Here is a 24,916-nt window from a genome sequence, read left to right as displayed (position 1 = left end):
GATTGAGGGAGGAAAAACTGCAGTAGATTGACTTAGAATGCCCTATTTTACTGTCATGATGAGCGAATATTGTAGAAAAATTCCACACTAAATAGTGACTAAACACGACCCATTAATACATGTTAACCAGGAGTCACTCATTTATAATCGCGACATCGTCTGATAAAATCAACATGCATCTAACGTTACACTAAAGAGCGGCTATGCGGTGGTTTTGGCACTTTTTTTGTCTCATGCAGCGCACTGCCTGCATCTGAGTAACAAACTAAAAAATAAACAAAAAAAGTGCATAATATTAACAGACGAACTATGCTCATATTTATAATCCCAAACAGTAAGTTAGCGGCAAGTGCTTGGAAACGCTGTTTTGTACTCATTTACTGACGAGTCTGCTGCGGTACGGCCAGCTGAATGCGGTGCTTCTCTGCCGCTCGCTGCACAGAACAGACGCCGAGAGATGCGACACTGTGCCGGGAGTCAGATCTCGCGCTCACAGGGCAGCACTGCCGACATCTACCAACTGAACCATAGCTAAGGTTTATCCAAAAATGTCGCTAGGTTTGTCAGTTTGTATATTCTATGGAAAAAAGCCGTTAAAAGGGTCTGGAAGTTGCTAAACCTAGAGCTAAAGTGGCGCTCGTGTGTGTGAGACACGGGAGCTGATGGCAGCGGGCGGTAGATATTGTGGATGAGTTCTTCTGTGTCATCATCACGTTCTACAGCTTCAGCAGTCTCACGCTTAGTAACACATACAGCTGTGTCCTCGCCATGCAATAGTGAAAGAGACCCCTCTCAAACAGTGTCGCGTTCCGCACGTTATTTAAATGACGCCGGTATTGCGGTATTTAAAAAATTCATATCATAAGAAAAATAAACACCGGTATTCTGTATGAACCGGTATACCGCCCAGCACTAGTCCGTATCCAGATCAGATGGTGGATCAGCACCTAGAGACGACCTCTACAGTCCTGAATGTCAGCGGAGACCATGTCAGCTAGATGAGCTCCAGAGACAGATCCCCAGTGAAGACCTCGTTGGCCATCGGGACAAGACCACGAGAACCAGACAAGTCCTCTGCTCAATCTGACCTGTGCAGGAATTAAACCATGCCATGCTGGTTTCGTCTGGCCAGAGGAGAACTGCCCCTCGACTGAGCCTGGTTTCTCCCAAGGTTTTCTACTCGGTTTCTGTCACCGATGGAGTTTTGAGTCCTTGCCGCTGTCGCCTTTGGCTTGCTTATTTGGGGACGCTTGGCTGATTGCATAGACACTATTGGAAGAGAGCTGAACTGAATGATGATTTCATTGAATCAACAATGAACTGACTTTAACTGGAAAAATGACTTGTTAATGTCCTCTTGCATTATTAACAAACTATTTTCCTGTTTTTTTTTTGTTTTGTTTTGTTTTTTTGTGACTTCTGCCTCATTTTAAAGATGTAATTGTGAACAGTAGAAATATTTGTAAATGTTTGTTTGCTAACATTTTGTTTAGGTTGTTTAGGTTTTTCTTAGTTCATTAAAGTTTAAACTGAATTTTGCAGTTGTATTTCAGATGTAATGTTTGTCAGCTGAAGCTTTAAAGGGATAATTCACCCAAAAATGAAAATTTGCTGTTAATTTACTGACCCTTAGGCCATCCAAGATGTATGTGACTTTTTTTTCTTTAAGCCTGTATGTTTAGTCTGTATGACAAATGTTATAAATGGAGATTGTTATTAAATAATGGCTATAATGTGTTGTAAATTGTGTGTTTTTAGTGATTGATAAACACCAGTTAATCATTTTGAATAATTTTGTTAAACTATAAAAATGTTTTAGTTCCCCCGTAATTTCTTATTATGCCCAAATAATAAATCTTAGTTGAGGTAACATATAAAACACATGGAGTAAAGTGTTAAATTTTAATTGACATAACTTGCTGTAGTCTTCTAAATATTTGACCAATTAAAACATTTTATTTGAATGGACTATAAAACTACTTTTTAGAGTGTAGACTGTGTCTGTTCCCTGAATACTGAGGACAAATTATATGCTTACTAAGGGATATAGAATAAAATCAGATTGCGATTTAACCAAATTATAGCAAAGTAAGCTAAATAATGTCACAAAACTCTGGACTATTGACAGTACCCAGAATATCAAAGTCCAGTAAAGGAGGCAGAGATTTTTCACATTTTACTCTTAAACTCTCAAATAGTCTTCTGATAATGTTTGGGGCTCAGATACACTCTCTCTCTGTTTAAATCTAGATTAAAAATACATCTTTTAGCCAAGCATTCACATAACAACTCATAACCTTGTACTCTAGTAATAAATGCGTATGATCATCTTTTGCCTGAAATAATATGAACAGCATCTCTGCTAATTCTTCTTTTGTTTTCCTGTTTCTATCTCTCAGGTTTCCATCCCAGTGTTACTACAGCTTGGATCCAGCCTCACTTGTGGTTACTTCAGATGAACACCCCAGATGATGGCAACTATAGATGAACATACCAACCTGACAAATGTTATGTATTGTAATCATTGCCTTAAAGCATACATCGAGTGATTTTCAAGCCACTTTGTATTGTTACTATGATGGTAATATATGTGAACGAACAATGTTTAATCTTTCTCTGAGTTCCATGAGATATTCCCATTTATTGGTCAGCCAAATAATATTTAGCATTATCCGAGTATTGTTTATTTATATATTAGACTTTGTGACAGTATAAAGTGGATTTAAATTCACCAAACTCACCATTTAATGGTCGTCTGTTTAACTGAACATGACTTTGAACACATAACTTGTATTATCTTAGAGTTATTGACATATAGACATTAATTTGTTGCCAGAAGATGCTCCCCATTGAGTCACAGTCACCTCAGGCTGTTGATGGGATTTTTTTTTTGAAACCTTGAAATTTTTTAAAGCTGCTTTGATTGTGAAAAGCAGTGTACCCTTACAACAGTTAACCATGTTTTTACTATGGTAAAACTAGTAATCATAACTGTAGTAATCAGGGTTTTTTTAGTTTTTCTCAGTTTTTTAGTTTTTTTTTTGATATCATGGTTCTACTAAAATAATATTTTAGTAATGCTGGAGTAAAACTGTGGTAACCATAGTTTTTGAAACCATGGTGAAGTTTGTAGTTACTATAGGTTTACTACTATGCTGTAGTAAGACCATGGTTATGGTAGTTACTGTGAATTTTGTACTGCGAAGACGTACTCCGGACATTCACGAGGACGTTCACAGGAAGTGCAGCGGCCATTCGGGACATTTAGGGGACTTTCGCTTTATGTACTCTGAATGTCATTTTATTTTACTTTTAGGCTAATCAAAGACAACAGACACGTTGTATGGAGCAAAATACGTTAATTTTAATTGAACAATTGTAAAGTTGCGGTGCTCTTTCCGTGTGTGTGTGTGTGTGTGTGTCTGCGTCTCTGGTTGTCAGCTGTGGGTTTAGTCCCATGGCAATTCTTCCCGTTGTTTTATAACCTAAAACAACAAAATAAACACATTCATTAGTGTTATGATTGATTTAACATGTCTAGGACTACCATTTATCCATTGAAATAAGATTTGTAACGTTGTTGTTGACAATTTGGATTTAGACCAAGTGGTCCGAAATTTAGCGCACATATGAAGATAGGCTGTCCCAAATGGGCTTTTTTGCTCATATAGGCGTCTCAGTGTGTATTTTTACCATATGGAAATTCAATATTTAAGTTCAATATCTGTCAATATTACATACGTTTAATCATTTCAGCTTTACATGCTAATGTTAGCTTCGAAAGTGTTCACAGCCTACATGACAGACAACTTGATACGTTGCCATGGATACATGCTGCGTGTGCCCTAAAGTGATGTCATTCGATCATGTGCTCATTTGATCGAGACTTGCTTGTAGCCTGTCTCCTAATGTGGCTATATTACACAATTTGTTTTTGTTTTTCTTTTCTTTCTTTTTTTGAGCTGCACGTGGTATAGTAGTCTTAAATGCAATAACTAAAATAATTATTTTCCTAAATAACTTTTCTTGTCGGCTTACCAACAGTTTAATATATAAATGGAAAGAATTAATTTATTTGTCTTACCTGTGTTATTTTCCACTTTCTTTTCTTCATGTTTTCCTTGGCTGCATTCATCACTCTATAACATTCTTTTAGAGCTCCTGCAACCTTATTTTCTTCATGCATGGGGAATGCATAAACCTAATTGTAGCCTATATGTTCAATTATATTATTGAAGGGTATCATGATTTTGATGTTTAAATGCTGAAAACAGACTCCTGATTTGATGACATTTTTAATTACAGAAGTTACTCCTATTTTCTTTTTCAAGAAATGAAAATTATTAATTTAACATTAACTTCATTTTACAATGAATTCAAATAATACTAGAGTAAATAATAATAATATCAATCTGCAAAACAAAAAAATGTTTGGGTTTTTTTTTGTTTGTTTTTTTTGTTTTTTTGCATTTTGCATTCTATTATCACAGTTAAAAAAGAGATTTTGTTTTAAGGAATAGGGTGAAGTCAGCTAAAATGGGCCTCGTTTTGGTAAATGACTTATAATACCATCAAATAAGCAATGCATAAGAACTAATGATATTTTTATAAATTAGCATGGGTCTCTTAAATATGTATATATTTTTAAAATGTCAACAAGTATAATTGTTTTCAAATTAAGAGAGTTAGAGTATCAGCAGGTACCTTCTTGGCCACGGCACAACATTAAGTTAAAATGGGCCAATATAAAAAGAGAACAACACAGTGTCAATTTACTATTAAAAATAAAATGATTTCAGCAGAAATTACCTATGGTCTTGTGCCATAGCAACAGCACCATATGCATTTCATTAAATAGAAAGTTGAATGAATATTTCATTAAACAATGCAATTAAAAATGAACTGATCATGTTGTATAGGTGTGTGTTTCTGTGCAGTGGTGCCTTTTGTGTGCATGTACACTACCAGTCAAAAGTTTTTGAACAGTAAAGAAGTCTCTTCTGCTCACCAAGCCTGCATTTATTTGATTCAAAGTACAGCAAAAACAGTAATATTTTGAAATATTTTTACTATTTATACCGACTCCAAGCTTTTGAATGGTATATTGTATAATGTTACAAAAGCTTTTTATTTCAGATAAATGCTGATCTTTGGATCTTTCTATTCATCAAAGAATCTTGAAAAAATTTACTCAACTGCATAAAAAAAGTTTCTTGAACAGCAAATCAGAATATGTGACCCTGGACTAGAGGTCTTCACTGGTCCAAAAATCCGTATTTTATTTGAAAGTGGGACCCAAACCCGTGCAGACCTGAGAAATGCCTTAAATGTACTACCCGGACCCGACGCGGACCCAAACCCGGTTGGGAAGACAGACCCGACTGCACCCGATCAGCACATATTGCACAGTAAACTGCTATTAAGTCAATAGCAACTTGCGAGAAAAAAAAAAAAAAAAAAATCCCTTACTACTGTTAGTAGCCTTCTCCTGACTGCGATGCATACAATCCTCCTAGTCAATACATCTCCATCCATGGCTGTTCGTTCCTCTCTATTGCCGACTGAAAGAGCCTTCTTAATCCACTGAATTTAAAAGACTTTAAACGTCTACATGCTGTCACGGTCAGTGACGGATGACTAATGCAACTTCGCAGTTTTTTTTTTTCTCCATCTCCAGTCAACTTCGACTGTTGCGTTTGCGCAACAACAACAATACTTTTTGTTGGTTGTAATAAAGACTCGGAGCAATTATTTTTTAGCAAAGAACGTGCAGAACAAGAAGTGCCCCAGCTAACATAAGACCAGCGGGCCACTGGCGGCCCACTGGTAGCAGAGTCGGCGGCCCACTGGCGCACGCCGCCCGCGGTTCACCGACGTTTTGCTCATCGTTATTCCAGCGGACCACCAGCGGCAACCACCGCTTTTCCGACAGCAGTCCGCTGACGAGCCGCTGGTTTATAATTACTGTTTACTGGCGGTCCACGGTCGGTCCGTGGTTCATAATCAGTTCGATTACTGAAATGTCCTTGCACACAATAATGGATCAAAAACAATGTACAATGATAATTGCAAATTTATTTTCACAGATTAAACATACAAATGCATACAGTATATTTATCAGATAGTTTTATCCAATGTGACTTTCAAATAGAAGCATTCAATTAACATATGTCCATACAAAAGTCAACCACAAAATTAACCATGGTTTAACTATGATTGTTGTAGTAAATTCACAGTAACTACCATAACCATGGTCTTACTACAGCATAGTAGTAAACCTATAGTAACTATAACTTCACCATGGTTTCAAAAACTACTGTTTTACTCCAGCATTACTAAACTATTACTTTAGTAGAACCATGATATCAAAACCTTAGTTTGAGAAAAACTAAAAAACCCTGATTACTACAGTTATGATTACTAGTTTGACCATAGTAAAAAAATGGTTGACTGTTGTAAGGGTACACTACTTTTCACAATCAAAGCAGCTTTAGACAATTTCAAGGTTTCAAAAAAAAATCCTATCAACAGCCTGAGGTGACTGTGACTCAATGGGGAGCATCTTCTGGCAACAAATTAATGTCTATATGTCAATAACTCTAAGATAATACAAGTTATGTGTTCAAAGTCCATCATATTACCATCATAGTAATAATACAAAGTGGGTTGAAAATCACTCTATGCTTTAAGGCAATGATTACAATACATAACATTTGTCAGGTTGGTATGTTCATCTTTAGTTGCCATCATCTGAAGTAACCACAAGTGAGGCTGGATCCAAGCTGTAGTAACACTGGGATGGACAACCTGAGAGATAGAAACAGGAGAACAAAAGGAGAAGAATTAGCATAGATGCTGTTCATATTATTTCAGGCAAAAGATGATCATACGCATTTATTACTAGAGTACAAGGTTATGAGTTGTTATGTAAATGCTTGGCTAAAAGATGTATTTTTAATCTAGATTTAAACAGAGAGAGAGAGTGTGTCTGAGCCCCAAACATTATCAGAAGGCTATTTGAGAGTTTAAGAGTAAAATGCGAAAAATCTCTGCCTCCTTTACTGGACATTGATATTCTGGGTACTGTCAATAGTTCAGAGTTTTGTGACATTATTTAGCTTACTTTGCTATAATTTGGTTAAATCGCAATCTGATTTTATTGTATATCCCTTAGTAAGCATATAATTTGTCCTCAGTATTCAGGGAACAGACACAGTCTACACTCTAAAAAGTAGTTTTATAGTCCATTCAAATAAAATGTTTTAATTGGTCAAACATTTAGAAGACTACAGCAAGTTATGTCAATTAAAATTTTACACTTTACTCCATGTGTTTTATATGTTACCTCAACTAAGATATATTATTTGGGCATAAGAAATTGCGGAGGAATTAAAACATTTTTATAGTTTAACAAAATTATTAAAAATGATTAACTGGTGTTTATCAATCACTAAAAACACACAATTTACAACACATAATAGCCATTATTTAATAACAATCTCCATTTATAACATGTGTCATACAGACTAAACATACAGGCTTAAAGAAAAAAAAGTCACATACATCTCGGATGGCCTAAGGGTCAGTAAATTAACAGCAAATTTTCATTTTTGGGTGAACTATCCCTTTAAAGCTCCAGCTGACAAACATTGCATCTGTAATACAACTGCAAAATTCAGTTTGAACTTTAATGAACTAAGAAAAACCTAAACAAGCTAAACAAAATGTTAGCAAACAAACATTTACAAATATTATTACTGTTCACAATTACATCTTTAAAATGAGGCAGAAGTCACAAAAAAAAAAAAAAAAAAAATGAAGCAGGAGTTACAGTATATAAAATCAAGTCAAGTCATCTTTATTTATAATGCACTTAATACAATACTGATCGTGTCAAAGCAGCTTTACAGTCAAACAGGAAAATAGTTTGTTAATAATGCAAGAGGACATTAACAAGTCATTTTTCCAGTTAAAGTCAGTTCATTGATGATTCAATGAAATCATCATTCAGTTCAGCTCTCTTTCAATAGTGTCTATGCAATCAGCCAAGCGTCCCCAAATAAGCAAGCCAAAGGCGACAGCAACAAGGACTCAAAACTCCATCGGTGACAGAAACTGAGTAGAAAACCTTGGGAGAAACCAGGCTCAGTCGAGGGACAGTTCTCCTCTGGCCAGACGAAACCAGCATGGCATGGTTTAATTCCTGCACAGGTCAGATTGAGCAGAGGACTTGTCTGGTTCTCGTGGTCTTGTCCCGATGGCCAACGAGGTCTTCACTGGGGATCTGTCTCTGGAGCTCATCTAGCTGACATGGTCTCCGCTGACATTCAGGGCTGTAGAGGTCGTCTCTAGGTGCTGATCCACCATCTGATCTGGATACGGACTGGATCTGGGTGGCTATGGTGACCTCGGAATAAGAATGAAACAGACTAATATTAGCGTAGATGCCACTGAGAACAATAATGCACATTTTAATAGTAGTAAACACTCTAAACATTTACACACATTACCTGGAATGAAAACAATAAACTCCAAGTCTTGAAGGTACACACAGTATGTAGTTGCAGTGGAGCGGTCTGGTGTTTGGTGCCTTGGAAGAACTGACTGGGTTGCATCTGAAATCTTGCAGTGATGACAAAGCACCAATGAAACCTTTGGCCACACCCTGATGGAGAAAGAAAAGTACATTTTAAGTTAAAAAAAGTTAAATTATATCCACTTAACAACTCATAAAACACTTTCTAAATGTCCACTCAAAAAAGTTGGATATGTTGCATGATTTTCTCATTAAATTTAGTCTAAAAAATAACATTTATTTAGTGCAACTCACCTGACCCATGAACTTGACAAGATGGCAGCGCTGTTTCTCCCGCGAAGTCACTCAGGCTCGTGCACATGCGGAATGATCTCAGTGTTGGCTGGATTTGTTTTTATTAGTTTAGTCAACATTTAGCATTCTGAATGTTGACTGGATTTGAAAATAACCATTCATTTAATATTTTTAAAATATACTTGTGCAGACTTAATATGTCTTCTCAACTAAGCACAAGCAATAAAAAGAGTTCAACTTAAATATTTGGTAACACTTTATTTTGATAGTCCACTTTAGATATTCTACTAACAGTAAGAAACTTTGCAACTACACGTCAACTAGCAGTCATTAAGAGTATTAGTAGACTCTCTGCTTAATAACTTCTAACACTTTATTTTGATGGGTCCACAACATACTGACTATGAGAAACTTTGCAAGTATATGTCAACTTATTCTACTAACCCTAAACCTACCCTACTGAGAGTTAGTAGACATGTAGTTGCAGATTAATGATAATTAGTTGACAAGTAGTTACAAAGTTACTTATAGTTAGTAGAATGTCTAAAGTGGGCTATCAAAATAAAGTGTAACCAAATATTTTTGCCCTTTCAACATTTTGTTAATTGGATTTTTTACGGTGTACATATGTATGGAGTCAATTTAATGCCGCATATATATGCAAAAGAAAATAAAGTTTTGCAAAAGAAAATAAGTTTTGCAAAGAAAAATAAAGAATTGCAAAAGAAAATGAAGTATTGCAAAAAGAAAATAAGTTTTGCAAAGAAAAATAAAGAATTGCAAAATAGATAAATAAAACAGAGCAAAAGCAATGATTTTGCAATACATATTTTCCATGGCCATATCTACTGATTTATTTGCAATGCAGCTTTTATTTTGCGTTTCAGTCAAGTTTGAGCTTGCGATACCGTTTTCCCTTTGCGCTTCACGTTTCTGCGCGTCTCACTTTGTGGCGCTGTTTTGACATGGGGGTGGAGTCAGGGGACGGGGGCGTGTCCAACAGGCCTGGGCATGCCTCCCTGGAAGTGACGTCATCGGCCCGAGACGCAGATCACAGCTGATCCAGGCACCGTCATTGAGCAGAGGCATGCGGGTGGATCGTTTCCTTTTATTCACTAGCTTTAAAACATGCATGCTTTCGTTTTATTAACAAATGTATATGTGTATTAGCAGCGTTTGCTCAAGTTAAAGAAGTTGTTAATATGAACATCTGCTGTTTATTTCTCTCAATGTGTGCACACTTTTATAGCATTAAAATGTGTATTGTTTCATCTGGTTAACTAAATGTGCATTAATAGTGCTTGTTTAAAATCTCTTAACCTGTGCACAGCGCTCTTTGTTTGCATTAGTTCAGAGTTACTGCTAGTTTTAATGTAAAAGAATGCAATTAACTTCACAAACTATACATCATTAAAAAGGTCTAAAACTCAAGCTTCATATCCATCTCGACTTCGTTTTTCATTCACATAACTCCTGGCATAAATTAAGAAATGACTGTCACTGGAAGTTTAAAAAAATTGTAAAAAGTCATTTTGGTTTAGTTTTGTCGTGGCCACGAGATATTAAGTCGTGGGAACGTGATAATACTGTATGTCGTGGCCATGAGTTTAATCATGCATAAACAAACCCGCGTGACCATAGCAACCTGGGATTATCAGAGACTGATCAAATATATTTATCCATCCCACAGTCCGTTGATCGTGTCTTTTTATGTAATATATGTGTATATTAGGCTATTATTATTATTATTATTATACAGCCCTGAACGTTAAGAGATCGAAATGAAGGGAAAATAAATCAAATACATAACGTATATAAAAATATTACCAATACTAATAAAATACATGGACTTAAAAGACTTGTGGGATGGATAAAAATGTTTTCTTGTCGGCCTATTTTATTATATGTACTTTATGTAACATTTATTCATAATAAACTTAATTCGAATGTTGTCTACATCGCGATACAGCCAAGTACGTAGCCTATGGTTAACACTTCAACCACCAGAGGTCGCTGTATACCTAAAAGCGCCAGCGGGTCAAATTTACCCATGCCATGACTACTGTTTTGATATGGCTAAAAACGTAGTTTGTCACTGTATTATGCCACTGTCTTCACAATGTCTAGAGTCATAAAATTATTATTTTTAGTCATCAGCTATGTTTTTGTCCTGTTGTTTTAAGTTCACAGCTATTTTTAAGCAGGTTACACTAATCACTTTTCTTAATGATGAATATAAACCAGTCTGCAATGACAACGAAAATTACGAGGAAATAAATACATATTTGGGTGTTGTAATATTATAGCTAATAAAATGTTTCAAGATAACCCATGTTATTTAAATGACTAAAACACCCTAAATAGACTATTATAAGCAATACTAATTCACCACATTGCAAAGGATGTACAATGACAGACTCAAGTGCACAGTTTCACCTAATTAATTAATTTGTTTAGTTATATTAGTTACAGATTAAGAGATTTTAAACAAGCACTATTAATGCACATTTAGTTAACCAGATGAAACAATACACATTTTAATGCTATAAAAGTGTGCACACATTGAGAGAAATAAACAGCAGATGTTCATATTAACAACTTCTTTAACTTAAGCAAATGCTGCTAATACACATATACATTTGTTAATAAAACGAAAGCATGCATGTTTTAAAGCTAGTGAATAAAAGGAAACGATCCGCCCGCATGCCTCTGTTTAGTGACGGTGCCTGGATCAGCTGTGATCTGCGTCTCGGGCCGATGACGTCACTTCCAGGGAGGCATGCCCAGGCCTGTTGGACACGCCCCCGTCCCCTGACTCCACCCCCATGTCAAAACAGCGCCACAAAGTGAGAAGCGCAGAAACGTGAAGCGCAAAGGGAAAACGGTATCGCAAGCTCAAACTTGACTGAAACGCAAAATAAAAGCTGCATTGCAAATAAATCAGTAGATATGGCCATGGAAAATATGTATTGCAAAATCATTGCTTTTGCTCTGTTTTATTTATCTATTTTGCAATTCTTTATTTTTATTTGCAAAACTTATTTTCTTTTTGCAATACTTCATTTTCTTTTGCAATTCTTTATTTTTCTTTGCAAAACTTATTTTCTTTTGCAAAACATTATTTTCTTTTGCATATATATGCGGCATTAAATTGACTCCATACATATGCCGCAGTATTATTGAATTGGGAGGAACATCATAACTAATTTACACAACTGTTAAAAAGTCTGGGGTCAGTAGGATTTTTACATCTTTGAAAGAAGTCTCTTATACTCACAACTCAAAAAAAACAGTTGAAACAATAACATTGTGAAATGGTATTACAATTCAAGAGAACTGTTTTTTTTTTAATTATTTGAATATGTTAAAATTGTAATGTATTGCTGTGATCAAAGCTGAATTTAACATCATTACTCCAGTCTTCAGTGTCACATGATCCTTCAAAAATAAATCTGATCTGCTTCTCAAGAAACATTTCTGATTATTAACTATATATAAAAAAAGATGTGCTGATAAACATTTTAGCATAAACCTTTTTTTTTTCTTCTCAGGATTCATTGTTAAATAGACTCCAGACCTTTAAATGGTATTGTACAATACTGTTCTAAAGTTTACAGTCAGTGAGGTTTTTTAATAAATTCATTTTTATTCAGCAAGGATGCATTAAATTGATGAGAAGTGAGAGTAAATATTTTTGTTTCAAATAAACACTGTTCATTTTAAACTTTGTTCATTAAGGAATCCTGAATAATACAAAATACGAATCAGGAATATTTCCTGAGCAGCAAATCAGCATATTAGAATGATTTCTGAATAATCATCATGTAAAACTGAAGAGTAATGATGCTGAAAATTCATCTTTGATCACAGAAATAAAATACATTTTAACATCACTCACTCATGTTTGGATGTCAAAACCTTCTTAAAATAACTTTAATAAAGAATTGTAAAAGATGCATGGTGATATGCATTTTTTCACTGCATATTTGCATGTATGAAGTGATTTAATGAGCTTTCTCATGCAGCTTAACGTTACCTACGTTTGCCACATCTCTGTCAGCAGCTTCCTTCAGAAATTTAGATATCTTGGAGCTTCTCTTCTGTTGTAGAAGTGTTACTCCTGAAACCACAGAACAATTTTTAGCAATTATTGTTTGCCATTAAATATCAAATCACGTTTTAACCAGATTCAGTTAATACATGCTCCTTTAAGTGACGTCACCGATTAAAAGTAAAGTTACAGCACATATTTTAGGGTAAATAAATTCGTCTAATTCCAATAACCCATTGACAAAAGCTTTACAAAGCTATTAAAATCTCCCAACTACACATAAATGTGTGATGAAAAGTCAAAACTTTGATAAATCAGAGCTCAATATACAGAGTTAGCATACATTGTCTGAAAACAGTTGAGATGCTAACGGACTTTTTCGAAGACACTAAACCGTCTTTATGAAGTAAATATTTAACAGAAGCGTATCAATTACAAGAAAGAAAAGTGTCAGGAACAGTTGTATGTAATATTTGTGTGATTTTAGGGACTAAACTCACCTGAAAACGGTGAAAACAGCAGCGAGAGACGCAGTGTTGCAGCTGTCAGTTGGAGAGTTGCCGCCCCGTTTCCATGGTAACAGTGTTGCCAACTAATTTTCAGGGAAAGTTGCTAAAGGAAGGTTGATTTGTTGCTAAAGTTGCTAAATGACTTTGTAATGTCATTAATCACGGCGCAAAATTCTCACTACATCAAATCTCAGTCAAAAAATATATTTCATATAATTTAGATTTGTTCGTAAAATAATATAAATGCTAATATAATATTAAAATATAATTATTTTTAAATACAAAATTGAATTATTGTTCAATAATTCAATTAATTAATAAACTTTCAATTATGATGATTAAATTTACAAAATTTGTATATTCTTATTAGTTAGTAAACTAAAACTACACATTCTGAACAATTATAGTTTAACAGTGTATTAGTAGTTATTTAGTGTGCTCCACTCTAAGTAAAGTCTGTAAAATAGGGCACAATCTATGTTAATATATAGGAATTTTCTTTATTGATTTTTCACAGGTTTTTTTACCTGCATCCCTTGTCAAAAAATCCTATTGGAATTTCAGTTTATCCTTTAGGATCTTATTGGATACTTAGAATCCTATTGGACATTTAATGGAATTTCACTTTGTCCTATAGGATCTTATTGGATTCTTAGAATCCTATTGGACATTTAATGGAATTTCACTTTGTCCTATAGGATCTTATTGGATTCTTAGAATCCTATTGGACATTCCTATTGATTTTAATGGAATTTCACTTTGTCCTATAGGATTTTATTTGATCCTTATCCTATTGGACATTCTGATTTATTTTAATGGCATTTTAATTTTTCCTGTAGGATCTTTTATTGATTTGTATCATATTGGACATTGTGATTTTTAAATGGAAATTCACTTTGTCCTGTAAGATCTTACAGTGCCTTGCGAAAGTATTCATACCCTTCAATTTTTTTCACGTTTTATGTTGCTGCCTTATGTTAAACTGCTTTAAATTACTTTTTTCCACATCAATCTACACTCCATACACTATAATGGTAAAGCAAAAAAAAAAAAGGTTTTTAACATCTTTGCAAATTTATTAAAAATAAAAAACGTCTTGGGTTACGTATGTAACCCCAGTTCCTCGAGGGAACGAGACGCTGCGTCCAAGAACGCTAGGGGAACGCCTCCAGCGTGACCGCGCTCTGATACAAATGTAATCTGTCCAAAGGATGGGCGAGACGTCACGGGCGGGTGATGTAATGGCCAGGAGGCATAAAAGCACGTGCGGTGGAACCGGCGTCAGCTTCAGGAATGAAACAACCGCCGCAGGGATGCCGGAAGTATGGCCGAGGCGCAGCGTCTCGTTCCTCGAGGAACTGGGGTTACATCGTAACCCAAGACGTTCCTCTTCAGGAACTCGAGCTGCGTCCAAGAACGCTAGGGGAACGAGATCCCCACGCTGCCAGACTGACAAATCCCTGCCTAGTGTGGATGGAGCACAGCTAGGGCGAGGGAAAAAAGGCCACAGGTGGCTGCGTCCCGAAGGCCAACTTCTGAAGAGTGAGTCTTGATCCCCAAGAGGGGAGAGCAGAGGACTCGAGGCTATGGAATAGCATCCTGATCCACCACATAGCAAACACTCTCTGGCCGGAGGCCTCAGCCTCTGGAGGAAACATGTAACTAGGGGGTGCCTACCCACTGAAAGGCCACCGAGAAGGGCGCGGTAGGCCGGTATAGCCGCCACGTAAACCCTCAGGGTGGAGTGGGTTAACCCTGCGGAGGAACAGGCCCGCACGAACTCCAGAACTGTACCAGTCGGGCAGTTGACTGGGTCGAGCTGGCGGTCTCCGCACCAAGAAGTGAAAAGTTCCACTTCAAGGCGTATAGTTTCCTCGCTGAGGGAGCTCTGGATTGGAGGAAGGTCTCAACAACCTCGGTTGGGAGACCGGAAGCTATGGGCTGTGCCCCCTCAGGGGCCACACCCACAACTTCCAAAGCTCCGGGTGACAGACCCCCGCTTGTGAGAGGAGATCCCTCCTGACGGGAATCTCCCATGGAGAGCCGTCGAGGAGAGAAATCAGGTCCGAGAACCATACTCGGCCCGGCCAGAACGGTGCTACCAGAAGTAGACTGACCTCGTGCCAGCGCACTCTCGCCAGAACTCCCGGGAGCAGAGCGATCGGGGAAAAATGTACAGACGAAGCCTCGGCCACGTCTGTACCATGGCATCCAGCCCCAGTGGAGCTGGATGAATTTAGAGAGTACCAGAGGGGACATGCGCTGTATACTTACCTGAGTAGCGAAGAGGTCCACCTGAGCCTGGCCAAACACTCTCCAAATGTGCTTCACCCCTCAGGGTGAAGCATCCATTCAGGCCTCAGCCCCTGCCTCGACGGGATGTCTGCTCCCACACTGAGATGCCCAGGCATGTGAACTGCTCTCAGCGAGAGGAGTTTGTCCTGGGACCACCCAAGGATCTGGTACGCCAGCCTGTGCAGGGGGCGTGAACGCAGACCTCCTCGGTGGTTGATGTAAGAGACCACCGCAGTGTTTTCGGTGCTATCGCACCAACACCGGCGATCTCTAGGTCTGGGAGAAAGTGTTTCTGTGAAACACCGCCAGCATCTCCAGGCAGTTGAAGTGCCACATGAGACGGCGAGTACTCCACAGACTGCGGGCAGGGTGAGGGACACGTCCGTTGCTAGCGTACGCAGCAACACGGAGCTCCCAACACCAGGCCCTGAGACAAGAACCAAGGATGTCTCCACCTGTCTAAGGCATGTAGGCACCACCACGTGACCTTGATCATGTGAAGCGGGTTTCCCCTTGGGGAGAACCCCTTGGTCTTGATGTTGAGCCGCCATCTGCTCTGATAGAGCGAGAATCAACCAAAGTGGATATGCGGATGCCTTGTAGCCGCAACGGAGCTAACGCGGCATCCACACACTTTGTAAAAGTGCGGGGTGAGTGCTAGGCCGAAGGGAAGAACCCGATATTGGTGAGCTTTGCCCTCGAAAGCAAACCTCAGGAACTCCCTGTGAGTGGGAAGGATGGAGATATGGAAGTATGCGTCTTTTAGATCGATCGCGACAAACCCGTCCTCGGACCTGATCTGAGACACGACCTGCTTGAGCATCTTGAACTTCAGTCTGCTGACTGAGTGGTTCAACTGATGCAGATCTAAAATGGGACGCCAACCTTCCATCCTTCTTGGGAACTATGAAGTACCGGCTGTAGAACCCGGAATCTCTTTCGAGAGGAGGGACCACCTCGATGGCCTCCTTCCTCAAGAGAGTACTCTACTTCTCGTTCCATTACCAGAACCTGCTCGGGGCCCACCAGAGTGGGATTCACCCCGTTGAAACGAGGCGGAGGAGAACCAAACTGGATTCTGTAGCCTCTCTCTACAGTATGCAGGTCCCATGGAGACACATGTGGCAGTAGTTTTCACGCTGCCAAATAGTCTACTAAGGGAACCAGTCTCTCAAGACTGGCCTCTGGTATAACCAGGGCGGCTAGCTCGGTGTCCTGGAACGGCTCGCCGGCAGGAGACGGCCAAACTAGCTGCTCTAGAGACCCCTGAAGGGGGTGGCGAGCATCTCAGCTCCGTTACGTTTCCGGGCGGAAGAAACTGAGATGTGAGCTCGCTGGAGATCGCTGTGCCCTGGAACACCGTACGTGGCAGGGTTGGCAGACCGATCTCCTGAGGGCACTGAGGAGAGACGGGCACCGTGTACCGCGGTGTATGCCGCTTTTCCCCAGAGGGGCCTGCCCTCATAAGTTCAGGGCCATGGGCACCAGGACTACCTCAGCCGAAGTCTCCTATTGAAGCGACTGTCCTCAGACTCGCGTCATCTTCTAGGAAGACTAGACTGGTAGAACCAGAGCCTGCAACGCAGGACCCAATGAGACACGCTTGGCAGGGGCTCCCACACCGCCAGGTGCCTACTAAGGGAACCAGTCTCTGGAGACTGGCCTCTGGTATAATCAGAGCGGCTAGTTCGGTATCCTGGAACGGCAACGCGCGCTGCAACAGTGAGCTCTCACTCAAAGGGGGAAGAACCGCACCGCGGGCTTCCAGCCCCGAGCGAGAGCGCTAGATCTGGGGATTGCAGGTGGAGAGAGGGCGAACCCGTCTCCAACCCGTCCGCCAGATCTATGTGCGATCCCCGCGATCTCATTCGCCGCCGTGCCTCAGCAGCGGCGGACCGGAACCGCGAGATCATACGGCGGGGAGCAGCACGATCAGCCCCTTTTTTTTTTTTTTTCTCTTTCTCTCGAGCTGACAGCGCGAACTCCGTCCTATGCAGGGACACTGCTATAATGACAACCTCGTTCATAATAAGCTTGTGCAAACAATGCTCGTGCAAAGACTGCGATTTTACAAAGCTCATCGAAGCCCTTCACGTCTACCTCCTCGGAGAAAGACAGGCGGAGCGTCGAGCCCTCTCTCTGGGGGGAAGAACCCGCAGGGCTTCCGAACCCAGAGAGCGGGCGCTGGATCTGATGGGAAGGAAGAAGATAGGGATCGCCCGTCTTCATTCCCTCCACCTGATCCATCTGCGATCCCGCGAACGCAGCCGCTGCTCCGCCTCGGCGGCGGGCCGGTAACGCAAGGAACGCAGGTGAAAGCTCCCTCCTCAAAGAGAGCCCTCTGAGAGTAAGCATACGCAGCGACAAACGCTCACTCGAGAGCTGACTCTGCGTGCTCTGCTCTCAAGCAGACCACACACGGACTGTTAGTGAAAAACACAGCCTGTAATGCGATCTGCTCTCGCCCAAGTGCTAGTTTCTCTGCACTTTAGACATTGTGGAGCTTATTTCAAGTGACAAACAACACTAAATAAGACTCACCACACAGATCGACAGACACACACAGAGTAGCGGTTGCTGAATGACAAAAGCTGACGCCGGTTCCACCGCACGTGCTTTTATGCCTCCTGGCCATTACGTCACCCGCCCGTGACGTCTCGCCCATCCTTTGGACAGATTACATTTGTATCAGAGCGCGGTCACGCTGGAGGCGTTCCCCTAGCGTTCTTGGACGCAGCTCGAGTTCCTGAAGAGGAACTTAAATGATTCCATTGCATAAGTACTCATACCCTTATCTGGGACAGTTGAAATATAGCTCAGGAGCATTCATATTGCTTGTAGGTGTTACTAGACTTTGAGTGAAGGTAACCTGTGTCAAATTCAATTGAATGGGTATGATTTGGAAAGGCACACACGTATTAATAAAAGGTCCAACAGCTGATAATGCATATTAGAGCAAAAACCAAGCCCTGGGGTTAAAAGAGCAGTCTGTAGAGCTCAGAAACAGGTTTGTGCCAAGCCACACATCTGGGGAAGAGTTCAGAAAAAAATTCTGCTTCATTGAAGGTTCACAAAAGCATGTAGTCTCTGTTACCCTTAATGGAATAAGTTTGAAACAACCAGGATTCTTCCTAGAGCTGGCCTCCTGGCCAAACTGAGCAACTGATGGAGAAGGGCTTTGGTTAGAGTGGTGACGAAAAACCTGATGGTCACTCTATTTGAGCTCCATGATCATATGTGGAGACAGGAGAAATCTACAGAGGGACAAACATCACTGCAACACTCCACCGATCTGGGCTTTATGGTGGTGTGGCCAAACTCAGTCCTCTCCTCAGTGAAGACAAAAGGGGAAAAAAAGCACCTAAAGGACCCTCAGACTGTGAAAAATAATATTATCTGGTCTGATGAACCTCAATTCTAAGCATCATGTTTGAAGGAAACCATGCTCTGCTCATCACCTGCAGAGTACCGTCCCAAAAGTAAAGTGTGGTGGTAGCAGTCTCATGCTGTGGGTCTGTTTTTCAGCAGCAGGGACTGAGGGACTTGTCAGAATAGAAGAAAAGCTCAATGCACCAAAATATAGAGAAAACCCAGTCCAGAGCATTCAGAACCTCAGACGGGCAGAAGGTTCACCTTCCAACAGGACAGTGACCCTAAGCACACAGCAAGAGTCACTTATAGACAGCTCTGTGAATGTCCTTGAGTGGCCCAACCACAGCCTGGGATTGAACCCAGTCAAATATTTCTGGAGAAACCTGAAAATATGCGTCTGCTCCCATCCAACCTGACAGAGCTTGAGACATGAAGAGGTGAGGAGACAAATGGCAGGGTAATTTAAAGCAGTTTAGCACAAGGCAGCAACATAAAAAAGGGGTATTAATACATTCTCAAGGCACTGTATTTGATTCTGTTAATTAATTACTTTTTAAAAATAACACTGCATGTGTGTACTTGTAACCCTCAATAAAAATGCAGCCTATCTGAATACACACAAATATAACTGAAATTCATAATATTACAGTAAGGCAAAGATAATAAGTATGACATTTCATAATGTCTGAATAAGATAAAATGCATTACATGTTAGTAGGAATTCATAGAAACACAAACATCTATATATGGTATTGTCCTGACGCTTCCCCTTTAAGAAATCTGAGTGTAGTGCGCGTGCAACTGTAGCGCGCATACTTTGAACAGTAACGGTCAAAGAGGAGAAGAAGCTGAGAAATCGAGTGATTAACGTTGTTTAACTTGTTAAAATGTATTTAAAGATGCTAAAAAGGAAGAAACAGTAATACTTATCTGATCTGCATCCTAAACGAACAGTTTTGGGTTAACAATATCTGTTGGTGAGTTGAGCTGGTTTTATTGAATGTGATTAGCAAGGAGTCCGCCCTTACATAGCAAAAGATATTGTTAAACAACTGATATTAATTAAATATTAATGTATGCTGTTTATAATAAAATGTCATTATATAAAACACTGGAGTAGTGAGTACAAAATGTATGTTCAGCCACCATTTTGAGCTGTTTTGAATAACGTTGTGCTTTAAGGTTTTGTATAGCGCTATTTTAATTATTTGCATTGATGGATTAATAAGATGTTCTTATGGCCTGTTGTCCAGGTCAGGTTTTATGTTCCAGTTAAAAGTTTGACATTGGACAACGATTCTCCCGTGATATGTGTGCGTACATGGAGAAGACGTGCATGAGCTGTTGTCAGTGAGAGGACCTGCTGTGTTGCCTGGTAAGCAATTGACCATATGCACAGAGCGCTCTTTTGAACTTCCGCATAGTTTTAGTTTAGTTTATTCTTGCACAAGAGTAAAATAGATACATATATATATATATATATATATATATATATATATATATATATATGTATATGTATATATATATATATATGTATATGTGTATATATATATTATATATATATATGTATATGTATATATATATATATATATGTATATGTATATATATATATATATATATATATATATATATATATACACACACATATATATATACACACAATCCATATACTGTGCAGGAGAGGTAGAAAACCCAAAGGGCTTATTTAGAGCCTCCACCTAAACAATGAAGAAACGAAACAAAAACACACTTATAAAACTAAAATAAAAACTTTGATTACAGTAATTAATTTATGTTGTAATTAATTACAACATATGTCGAAAAAATAAATAATAAAACCCATAAATAATATACTCAAAAAAACAACCCATATGGTACATAAAATAAATTAAAAAAGACAAGATAGATTATTGTATTTAAAATGATTCTTTATACATCTTTTATAACAAGCCAGCTCGTAAACTTCCGGTAAAGCGGATTTAATGTTGTGGTTTATATAGGTAGAGACTCTTGAGACCCTTATAAACCTCTCCTGTCTCGTGCTTGTCAGAAATCGAGAAAAAATTATAATAATTGCAACATGGTAAATAATGATAGCATAACAACAATGATAGATGATGCCTTTAACTTTAGGTAGCCAGAGATGCTATCTCCCAAATGACATCATAATGGTATTATTGATAATCAATAACTTACCTTCATAGTCATGAACACATTTTAAAACTTATAATATTTGCCTTCTCAACTCTGGCTGTGAAGTAAAATTCACTTTATAGATATACTTTTCATTCATGAAGATGACATGAAAGAAACGTGTCTCCTAGCGAAAAACAAACACTTTTAAGATGAAAATTTTATTAAATTATCATTATAACTAGTAGATGGCAGCAGAGGATCACTCATTAGCTCAGCTGCCATTTCAACTCAAATTTGTGTGCTTTTATTGTACTGAAGTATAAAGTATAGCAAGTGCAGGAATCACAAAGTCTCATGTCATTTTATAAATAAATAAATATGCCTCGACACCAACAGCATATAAGGGAGAATTATTTAAACTAGTTAACTACAAATGAAATAAGTTCATTATTAATGGTATAACAATTAAATAATGCATTAAATATTTTGAAATATTTTTAGATTTAATTTAGTAACTACATTTATTAAGTTTTATCTTTAACTGTAAAAGCTGCTAAATATATTCAGTCAACACAGACTTGTTACTGTTGTGGTTTTGCTACTCTAAATTTAGTCTGAATAACTTAATGCACAGCGATATTTTGACATTGGCTTGTCTTCCATTATCAATGTCAATCATAGCAACGAGTTCCTGAACAATTTAGCAGATTTACCCGCGTAATATTTAACACCGCGTTTGTCATTCCTGAAATGGTATACGTGGACGTTTGGTCCTCTTGGATAAACAAAAATTTTCTTCAAATTGTGAATGGATTTTGTACAGAAACTAAGCAAAGGGTGCGCCTCTTAAAGCACAGTACAATTGACTGGAAATGACTGAGCTGGCTTATCTAAAACCAGGAAGTAATTGTGCATATGGTCAATTGACAGAGCATTAGTGATTGCTTTGAAATATATTGGATACAGTATTTTTCATACTTTCCCGGTTTTCCTTAACTGAATTGGTGTTTTTCTCTCTCTCTTTTACATTAAACACAAACTGAACTTTATTACATTTATTGCATGAAATGAACAGTATTATACACCTCAAAGGGAAATTAAACTGATTTACGATATCAAATTCTACTTACTGTTTGATGTTTTATTGCTCTGTGTTGTGATGTGATTGTATTTGCTATTATTATTGTTATTGTTGTTGTTGTTACAGTAAAGTGTTATTTTTATATTCAACTTCTGGTCTCCTGGTATAAGCTTCATATCTTCCTCCCCAATTCTTTTAGAGTCTAGAACTGGTCTAGTGGCAATACTGTATGTGTGTGTGTGTGTGTGTGTGTGTGTGTGTGTGTGTGTGTGTCATCAATCAATTATCAGTGCCTTAGAATTTTTACATTACATTCTACATCAGGGTGAATTTAAGCAAACTGCAAGTACAGTGTAAGTACTACAAATACAGTGGAAAAGTGCACCTTTAGAATATAAAAAAAAAATCCTATAGGATTAAAATCCCATTAAAATCCTATAGGAACGGTTCCTACAGGATATTTATGTCTTGTCCTATAGGACTATTCCTATCGGAATCCTATAGGAATGGTTCCAAAATACGATAGAAATTCCTATTGGAATCCTATACAATTGTCCTATTGGAATCCTATAGGATTTTTTGACAAGGGATTTTAAATTACGTATTGTATTTTGTGTTTTCGAGTGCAGGTTTACGGATAATGGATAACGGATAATATCCTGGAAAATTACTATATAATACCTTTTCCATTTTTCTTACAGTGTACTAACTGATCAACAATTGTAGGTACAAGCTACTAACAAGGTGTATCATAAATGAACAATGATTCAATTATTCAACTATTATTATGATTATTAAATTTAACAATTGCAAACAGCAGGTAACAATGTTAAAAGATGTGTGTACTGCTAAGCATCTTTAATTTCCTCTTTTTATGTAATGTAGATGGAAAATGCATGCCTTTTTATTGTTTGAGTCACTTATCAAAAGTTGCCAAATAAATATAAAAAAATAGCTAAATTTGTTGCTAGGTGCTTTTGGAAGAAAAAGTTGCTAGGGTAGTCTGAAAAGTTGCTAAATTTAGCAACAAAATTGCTAAGTTGGCAACACTGCATGGTAACTCCCTCGCTGCAGCGTTTGAAAGAGACTCAGAGTGCGCCTCCATCAAATCACGTCACAGTCATGCAGCATTTAAATAAACATAAACAACAACAACATTTTTTTATTTAATTTTGAATTTTAATCGTTTTGTAGTTATATGACTCATTCATATATAGGTGTAAACTGCAACCCGCAGGTGATAGTGGGACAAACTAGCACTTTTATTTTTATTTAATTTTTATTTATTTATTTTTGCTATTTTTTTAATTAGATTTTGTATTGTTGTTTTTACGATCATTCAAACTGTTTATTTCGTTTAAAAATGTGCTTGCAGTTTTTATACTAAACTTTTGTTAATAATTATAACTCTCACTATTTTTATTCAGTGCTTCAGATTCCTTTTAACTGTAAAAATGTAATGTAAAACATAAATATAATATATATATATATATATATATATATATATATATATATATATATATATATATAATTTATAAAACGATGTCATGTAAGAGCTCAGTAGAAACACAGGACAGAACCGCTTGCCACTGGTGCACCGACGGAGGCCCAGCCGCGGCAAACCGCTGGTGGCGTGCCACCCAAAAAATGCCGGCTGACCGACAGCGTTTTTAGATTGGTCGGCTCGGCGATGGTGTGCCGACGGTGGTCCGACCGTATTAAGCCGCTGAATTTGTGCCGCCCAAAAAACACTGGTGGACCGCCATTGTTTGCTGGGATTTTGCTATCTGGGGCGTTACACTTTACTGCGTGCATGTTCAATAACAGGTGCGTCTCTTCTTCAGTTTTGTTTCAGCTTTTTTCCCCCCCAAATCACTCATGAAGGAATCCATGATCACCGTCCGCGTGCAGTAGGCTACATTGAGGTAACGCGTGTTTTTGTTTTGTTTTTCTTTCACCTCATTTCCCGCTCACAGTTTTCCCATCCTAATTTTACAAACGGCAAGTTACAAAACACAAGCATGCTGACTGACACTGATCACTGGCGCGTGCAGTGTTCTCCGATCGACTCGGGTATTACACAATGTTAAACAGACCCGGGACCCGAAGTAATAGATTGGGACCCGACCCGGACCCGGCTGACCATTTAAAATATAGACCCGAACCCGTACGGGTCTCGGGTCCTCCGTGAAGACCTCTACCCTGGACCACAGAACCAGTCTTAAGTCGCTGGGGTATATTTGTAGAAATAGCCAAAAATACATTGTATGGGTAAAAATTATTGATTTTTTTTTTTTAAAGCCAAAAATCATTAGGACATTAAGTAAAGATCATGTTCCATGAATATATTTTGTAAATGTCCTATTGTAAATATGTCAAAACTTAATTTTTGAGTATATGCATTGCTAAGGACTTCATTTGGACAACTTTAAAGGCGATTTTCTCAATATTTAGATTTTTTTGCACCCTCAGATTCCAGATTTTCAAACAGTTGTATCTCAGCCAAATATTGTCCTATCCTAACAAATGGAAAGCTCATTAATTGAGATTTATACATCATCTGAAAGCTGAATATTGAAAAATTGACACTTATGACTGGTTTTGTGGTTCAGGGTCACATATTAGAATGATTTCTGAAGGAT

Source organism: Onychostoma macrolepis, chromosome 16 (genome assembly GCF_012432095.1).
Source record: "Onychostoma macrolepis isolate SWU-2019 chromosome 16, ASM1243209v1, whole genome shotgun sequence".
Taxonomy (NCBI): Eukaryota; Metazoa; Chordata; class Actinopteri; order Cypriniformes; family Cyprinidae; genus Onychostoma; species Onychostoma macrolepis.
The sequence above is the reverse complement of the archived record's forward strand: the minus strand, read 5'-3'. Positions refer to the sequence as shown.